Consider the following 9,155-nt stretch of genomic DNA (forward strand, 5'->3'; position numbering starts at 1 on the left):
TGCCCGCCCTAGCGTCAAGAAAACCTTCAGACCGTTACCAGCCGTGAGGTCCTGGGCAAGTCACTTCACCCCATTTGCCTCAGTTTCCTCATCTGTACAATGAGCTGGAGAAGGAAATGGTAAAGCACTCCAGGATCTTTGCCAAGAAGACCCCAAATGGGGTCACAGAAAGTCGGATAGCCCTGAAAACAACTGGACAGCCACAACACAGATGTGCCTGGCACAGTGCTATGCGTTAGGGTTACAGAGGAAAGCCCTGCTCTCAAGGAGCTTCAAGTCTAATGGAGGAGACAACTTGCAAACAGCTATGCAATTAGTCAGTCAGTAAGCATTAATTGAGGACCTACTATGTGCTAGGCACAGTCATAAGACCTGGGGACACAAAGAAAATCGAAAGATAGTCCTAGCCCTCAAAGAGCCCACAGTTTAATAGGGTGAGAGATAGATGAGAGAGAGAGAGGGGAAGAGAGAGAGAGAGAGAGAGAGAGAGAGAGAGAGAGAGAGAGAGAGAGAGAGAGAGAGAGGATAATAAAGTTTATTTTATCATTTATCAATAAAATGATGATAAAGTTAATATCTTTATGATGTTTACTATGTGCCAGGCACGGTGCTAATCACTTTACAATTATGATCAAAATTTTAAAATAATTTAATTTGAATTTTTTTTTTGTTACATTTCAAGCTCCAAGCTGTCTCCCTCCCTCGCTCCCTCACCACTATTTGGCAGAGATAGATGTAGATGCAGATGTAAAGCCATACTAGGCATACTTTTATTTATCAGGTTTTTTTTTCCTCTGGAGGTGGACAGTGTCTTGCTACATATGCCCTTTGTAGTTAATTAGAATATTTATAATACTCAGAATAACTTAGTCATTCACAGTTATTCTCCAAACAATTTTGCTGTTATTGTATATAACATTCTCTTAGTTCCAACGATCTCATTTGATCCTCACAACAACCCTGGGAGGGAGGTGCTATTAGTGTCCCTATTTTACAGATGAGGGAACTGAAGCAAACAGAGGTTAAGCAACTTGCCCAGGGTCATCCAGCTAGTAAGTGTCTGAAACTGGATTTGAATTCAGATCTTGCTGATTGCAGGTCCAGATCTGTCCAGCTGGGGGTGGGGTGTGTGTGTGTGTGTGTGTGTGTGTGTGTGTGTGTGTGTGTGTGTGTGTGTGTGTGTGTGTGTGTGTGTGTGTGTGTTGGGCAGGGAGGGTGTCACACAGCTAGTAAGACCCAGCAATCTGTTGCCTGTGCCACCTAGTCTAAAATTTTAAGGTTCTATGGGTCCAAGGTTCTGAAACTCTGGAATCATAGATCCTTAGAACTTAGATTCTTAGGGACTAAAGTTGAAACCCACTACCCACTTTCTGCCAAGAGATGGACTTCAAATGCAATAAGAGACATGTAGGCATTTATTTTAAAACAATTTTTAAATAGTATTCTGTTTTTCCAGATACATATAAAGACAATTTTTAACATTCATTTAAAAATTTTTTGAATTCCAAATTTTCTCCCTCCCTCCTTCCCCTCCCCATCCCTAAAAAGGTAAGAATTTTAAATAGGTCACATATGTACAATCATGTAAAACATATTTCCATATTAGTCATGTCTGAAAGAAAAAACAGACCAAAAGGGGAAAAAAACACAAAAAAGACAAACAAAGTGAAAATTGTATGCTTCATTCTGTATTCAGACTCTATCAGTTCTTTCTCTGGATGTAGAGAGCATTTTTTATCATGAGTCCTTTGGAATTGTCTTGGATCATTGTATTGCCGAGAAGAGCTAAGTTATTCATAGTTGACCACTGTACAACATCGCTGTTACTGTGTACAATGTTTTCCTGGTTCTGCTTGCTTCACTTTACATCGGTTTGTATAAGTCCAGGTTTTTCTGAAATCCACCAACTCATCATTTCTTACAGCACAATGGTGTTGCATTACATTCTTGGTTGTGTGACATGAGTGATACTGGCACAGAGCTGCCCAGCAGGGTGTGCCCTCATCAGGGAAGGTGCTGTACTCCATGATGAAGGCAGAATAGCTCAAAAGAAACATGAGATGTGCAAATTTAGAGAATCTACACCAAGTATTCACATGGACTATTTGTGCCTAACCTGTGGTAAAGCATTCCGAGTAGGTATTGGTCTGATCAGCCACAGTTGGACACACAGTACCTTGACCCCAACATAGTGATGCCATTTTGGTCCTCTTCAAGAACAAAGGACAACAACTTGTTCAGCCATTCCCCAATTGGTGGGCATCCTCTCAATTTCCACTTCTTTGCCACCACAAAAAGATCAAGCGTACATTTTTTGACATGACCAGGAAATTTGTTTTGCTGAACTGTGTATATTTGTTAAGAGGGTTTTAGTTTCATTTGTTATTGTTTGGTGCTGTTACTGAATGGGTTGAGGAGGAAGGCTTCAGTAAGAGGAAGAGATAACAAATGTGTGTAAAAATGAATGAATGAACAGGCACAGAAATAAACAAACTGATAAAAAGATAAAGAGACAATTGAATGAATGAATGAATCTTACAGTCTTAGAACCTTAGGGTCATGGACTCTTAGAACCATTTTGCAATTCCTCAAACAAGACACTCCATCTCTTGACTCTGGGCATTTTCACTGGCTGTCCTCCAACCCTGGAATCCTCTCCTCCTTCACCCCTGTTCTGCTTCTTGGCTTTCATGGCTTTTTTGAAATTTCCACTGAAATCCCACCAGAGTAATAGAATCATGCCCTCTAAGGATCTTAGATGCTCACAGAATCTTAGAGTTGGAATTACAGAAGTTTGACTTCTTAAAATTCTTGGAACCTTAGAATATTATACATAGAACCTTAGACTAATAGACTAATAGAATTTCAGCCTTATAGACTCTCAGAACATTTAAAATCTTACACTTTTAGAACCCTAGACTTATAGACTTAAAATCATATATTCTTAGAACTGAAGACTTACAAACTCTTAGGATCTTATCATTTTAAATTCCTAGAACCTTAGATGTATAGATTCTTAGTAGCCCAGATGATAGATTCTTACTCTCATAGACTTCTAGAATCTGAGAATCTTAGGCATCTTAGTCTCTTAGAACCTTAAATACTTACAAAAATGTTAGTGTTATCTTTTTTTATTAATATTGGCTTCATTTCCAAATATATTCTTCTGCTCTCTCTGAGCCAGGAAACCATCCCTGCTAACACAGAATAGAAATAAAGAGAAGAGGCCCTTTAACAAAACTGACTGACACATTAACCAAGTCTGACAGTGTACTCAGAGTTCCATACCCATTTACCCCAAAGCTCAAATCTGAGACTGTCATTTGCTTACTTGATGAACTCTAAGGGCTCCCTGCTCATCTTTAAGGACTTCCTCATTCCTCAACCAACAAGAATTTGTTAAGTGCTTATATACCATGCGCCTGGCATTGTGCTAAGTACAAAGAAAGGTAAAAGCACCAAGGAATTCCCCTGCTAATGGAGATAAAACATGTAAACAACTGTCTACATACATAGTACATATTATTACATATTACATATGATCACTCAGTAAATATTTGCTAAGCACCTACTCTGTTCCAGGCACTGTGCTAAGTGCTAGAGATTCAAAGAAAGGTTAAAGATGGTCTTGGATCTTGAGGAGCTCACAGTCTAATGGGGCAGCATGCAAATAACCATATACAAACAAGACATATGTCGGATAAATTGGCAATAATCAGCAAAGGTAGGACATGAGGATTAGGAGGGATCAGGAGAGGCTTCCTATAGAGGGTGAGATTTGAAGAAAGACAGGGGAGCCAGGAGGCAGAGATGAGAAGGGAGAGCATTCCATGCATGGGGGACAGCCAGAAAAATGCCCAGAACTGGGAGATAGAGTGTTTTGTTCGAGGAAAAAAAAGGAAGCCAGTGTCACTGGATGAAGGGTACCTAGGAGAGTGTAAGATATAAGAAGACTGGAAAGATGTGTGGGAGGGGGCAGATTATAAAGGGCTTTGAACACCAAACAGAGGACTTTATCTCTGATCATGGAGATGATGCAAGCCACGGAGTTTATTGATTGGGGGACCTCTGTTTTAGGACCATAATTTTGACAGCTGAATGGAGGATGGACTGGAGGGAGGAGAAACTTGAAGCAGACAGATCACAGAAGACAGATCAATAGAAGGCCAGATGTGAGGTGATGAGAACCTGCCCCAGGGTGACAACTGTGTAACCACACAAGAAATGTTGTGAAAATAGAAAAGACAAGACTTGGAAGGATTGGATATGTGGAGCGAGTGTGAGTGAAGGGTCGAGAATGATGAAATCAAGGGTTCAAGCCTGAGTGACAGGGAAGATGTTGGTGTCCTCTACAATACTAGGGAAATTTTGAAGAGTGAAAAGTTTTGGGGAAAAGATAATGGATTCCATTTTGGATATGTTGAATTTGAGATACCTACAGGACATCTAGGTAGAGATGTTCAGAAGTCAGTGATAATTTGAGACTGGAGCTTAAAAGAGAGATATATGTGTGCGTGTGTGTATGTGTGTGTATGTGTGTGTGTGCATATATATGTATACGTGTGTGTATGTATATATATGAATAAATTGTATATAGTTGAAAATTTAACCAATCGAGTATCACCAAGTGAGATAGCATGCAATGAGAAGGGAAGAGAGGCCAAGACAGAGCCTAGGGGTATACACATGGTTAGTGGCCATGACCTTGATGAAGATGAGCAAAAGAGATGAGGAAGAGTGAGAACCTACCACAGTGACTGACACAGTTAATAAATGCTTACTGTTTAATTGATAATCCCCCCACCTGTGCAAAGAAAGGAAAGGACATATATTTTCTCATCTATTCTTTGAACCCAAGGTTGATCCTTATAATGAAATTATATGTAGTAATATATAATAATTATAAACTATACTTTATATATTCAACATATAATTATGATAATAAATTATACATCCTATAATATATTTAATATGTAATAATTGTAAATCATATTTGATATATAATTATTATAATTAAATTATCTTCTAGGGCACACATTCAGGATCCAAATTGCATAAGATTTGATGACTGCTGCCCACTTCTGATTATTCACCTGGGCGCAGATGATGCTACCAGAAGGAATCTAGAAAACATTGCTAATGATTACATGAATTCCTGGGCAAGAAACTGAAAAATCAATTGGAGACACAGGTGGAGTGGTTTGTTGGTTGATTGGTTGGTTTTAATCACTGCTGCAGTCTGCAGATCAAAGTCAAAGGCTTCCAGAGAGAAAATCATACTTGGGAAGCAAACATCTGCTTAAGAAGATGGTGTCTGAGAAGAAGCTTTTCATTTATGGACCATGGTTTAAAATATTCTGTCCAGAAATGGAGTATATATACCTAACAAGAGCTGGACAAACAATGCCTTTTCCCAGAGTCTTGCAAATCTAATCAAAAAGGGTTTAAAACAAAAAAAAAAAGGGGAGAATAAAACTGTTGCCTGTAGTATATCCATAAAAGTGGCTACTACAGAGAGCAGTTACAATGTAGGGGGGCAAATAGGAGACATGCCCATAAATGACCAGGAGACAAAAGCCAAGAAAAGAGCCAGCAATAAAACCCGTGACCTTAGATGTCTATACACAAAGCATGGATGATGATGCAATTCAACAAGCATTTATTATTGAGAGCTTCCTATGGGCATGCCATGCCTAACCATCCTATGAGACTCTTGTCCAAGAATTCCCCAAAATTCACATAGGGAGTCTACCTAACATGCTAGGGGTCTTCCTCAAATTCTCTTGGCATTGTAGGTATACTAATGAAGCACATAGGATCATCCTTCACTCCTGCTACAAGACCACCCATCGTTTTCAATCAAATATTTCTTTGATGATATCCTTTATACCATTTCCCAGCCTAGCTCTTAAAAGGGTGATACCTTGTTTAATAGGGATAGCATATGTTAAAATGGGAGGAAGGGGGCCAAAGAGTAGGTAGAAGTGTGCTGGTAAATGTTGAAAGATCAGCTTGGGAGGAAAGGGGGAAATGTATACAGGACAAATTTGGTTTTTTTGTAGACAGTTGGGGTTAAATGACTTGCTCAGGGTCATATAGCTAGTAAGTGTCTGGAGTCACATTTGAACTCAGGTCCTCCTGACTATGGTGTTGGTGCTCTATCCACTGGACCACTTAGCTGCACCTAGGATGCACTTTTAAATTTAATCTGTGTAATTAACATTTTTTTCATCATTTTCTTAAATCTAAGCCAGATGGTTAAATTGTGGTAGGTGGCTTGCGAGGGTAGGCAAAACTCCTGAGTGGGCTGAATCAGATTAAAATATAATTGGAAAATGTTTAACAAAATAAAAGCATAATACAACATAGGTGATGTTAATTCAAGGTTTTCTAAGTCAACATGGGTCCTGGAGGGATCCATTTTTATTTGAGTTTGACACCACTGGTCTAGACAATCAAGAAAGATTAAGGCCGGATTAAACGCTCAAACTGAAAATTTAACAATCTCCTGCAGGAAGGTTTGAGCTGACTCCAGCACATTCCTGAATTGTTATAATAAGACAATAGATCCAGCAGCCAGAGTGGGGAAAGAATGGAAAAGAGCTGGATAAAAATCAATGGAAACAGAAACAGAAGCGATATTATCACTATAGAACACCACAGACCATCTGAACAGAAAGAGGCAATAGATGACTCTTAACAGATCATAGCTCAGCAAGGATGTCTAATGTAGCAATAACGGGTGACAAATTCTCCAGATGTCTGCTAGAGCTCTCTTTGCCAGTAACAGAGTAGCTGTTCCTTTCTTGGCTTGGCTTAATGATATGAGCTTTTATCAAGGATTGATCATTAACCACTCCTACTCCAGAAAACCCTGAAGGTAATTTCAAAGTTTTAAGAAGGTGAAACAAGAGATTTTAAAAGGACGTTATAAATGAAATGAGAGACTAATATAAAGAATTGGGAAGCAAATAAACAGCTTAGTACAGGAGATGCAAAATCTTACCCGACTCCCTGAAAACTAGAACCCACCAAACAAAAATCATGACAAAAAATATGAGAAAAAAGTCAAAAGACTGAAAACAATGGAAGATATTGTAATGTTTTTCCTATCAAAAGCAATTGATGTAGAAAACAGATCACAATAAAATAATATAAAAATCATTGAATCAACTAAAAACCACAATTGAAAGAACTCTGGATACCATGTTTCAGGAAATCATATTTACAAACTAATTTGACCTTTTAGAAGAGAAGACAAATTAAAAGAACAGAAAGAATCCACCATTCACCTCTTGAAAGAAATTCTTTTAGCCCGGAGATAACATTACCAGGCTGATAACCCAAGGAGATCAATGAAAGAGAGAAAAGACCCATATGTACAAAAATATTTGTAAATGCTCTTTGCAATAGCAAAGAACTAGAATTAGTTTTAGTTCTGATTAATTAGAATTTAGTTCTAATTAATTAGAATTAGAATAAATGTCAGTTAGGAAATGGCTAAACAAATCATGGTATATGGATGTAATGGAATAAGAAATGATGAAAGGGGGCATTATCAGAGAAACCTAGAAAAACTTACATGAACTGATGCAGAAGAAAGTGAACAGAAACAGGAGAATATCTTTATGATAACATTGCAAAGAAAAAGAACTCTGAAAGTGCAGTGATCAACCAGGATTCCAGAGGACTGATGATGAAACAGGCAACTCACCTCCTGACAGGTCATAATGTTCTCAAGGTGCAGAGTAAGACATACGTTTTCACACATGGTCATTATACGGATTTGTCTTGCTTGACTGACAATACATATTTGTTACATGGAGTTTGTTTCTTTTTTTCAATAGGGAAGGAGTTTGGGGAAGAGGCAAGGGCCAGCGATAGTATTGTTTACAAGTATTTTTTTTTTTCAGAAAAAAGAAAAGAAAGTAAAGTGAGTAACTAAAATATTTACAAATATACAGAAACAAATAGAAAGAGGTTACAATAATCAACTAATCAATTAAAAAAAACATTACGTGCTTGCCATGTACCAGGCACTATAATAAGAGATGGCCTATTACTAGGTTATAGCTAACAGAAGTGACCCCACATTTGGCCACTGATTCACCTGCTTCTGCAACCAATAACTGATTTAGTCAGCTTCTTTTAGGAAAGGAAGACTTGAAGCAGGGAGACCAATTAGAAAAGTAGTGTAATAGTCCAGGCAAGAGAGGATGAAAACCTGAAGCTGAATGAATGGTTGTAAAAGGAAAGGAGACGTATTTGAGATATGTTGTAGCGAAATCAATGACAATGTTTGGCGATTGATCATCTACATGAGGTAAGCAAGAGAGAGGTCAAAGATGACACCAAGGTTGCAAACTGAATGACTGGAAAGAAGGCGGAGTCCTCACTAGCAATAAGAAAGATCAAAAGAAGTTCAGGGAAAAGACAATTAATTCTGTTTTAGACATGTTTTGTTTAAGATACTGTACAAGACATGCCATTCAGCAGAAAGTTGTTGGCTTGAGCCTGTAGCTCATTGAAGATACACAAACTAGATGTAGAATTCTGAGAGTCATCTCTATTGAGATAAAAATGGAACTCATGAGAACTGATGGGATCACCAAGTGAGAGAGTATAGAGAAAGAGAAGAGGGCCCAAGACAGAGAGCCTTGGGAAAGTCTCTTGGTGAGTAGGAGCAACACGGAAAAAAGATCCAGCAAAGGAGACTGAGAAGAAGCAGTCAGGTAGGCAACAAATCAAAAGAGGGCAGAGTCAGGAAAATCCAAAGAGGAGATAGTACGCATGAGAAGAGAAGCAATGGCGTGAAATGCTGCAGAGAGGTCAAGAAGGATGTGTAATGAGAAGAATTCAGTACACTTGTTATTAAGTATCATTAATAACTGGAAAGACCAGTTTCAGTGGTTGTTCATTCTTCTTTCTTAAAGAGGACCAATGACATCACAAGGGTGAATAATAAGGTCATAACCCCAATTGCAAAGGGTTTAGAAGACAGTGAAAAGAGAGGAAATTGAGGCAATGATTATAGGCATTATAGGTAGATTTCTTTTTAAAGAATTTGAGAATAGGAGGAGTAACATATGACAAAAACTGGTGCATTTGCTAAGACCTATCAGAGATTGGAGTGAAGGAGGAGAAAACAGAGTATG

Source organism: Notamacropus eugenii, chromosome 4 (assembly GCF_028372415.1).
Source record: "Notamacropus eugenii isolate mMacEug1 chromosome 4, mMacEug1.pri_v2, whole genome shotgun sequence".
NCBI classification, from domain to species: Eukaryota; Metazoa; Chordata; class Mammalia; order Diprotodontia; family Macropodidae; genus Notamacropus; species Notamacropus eugenii.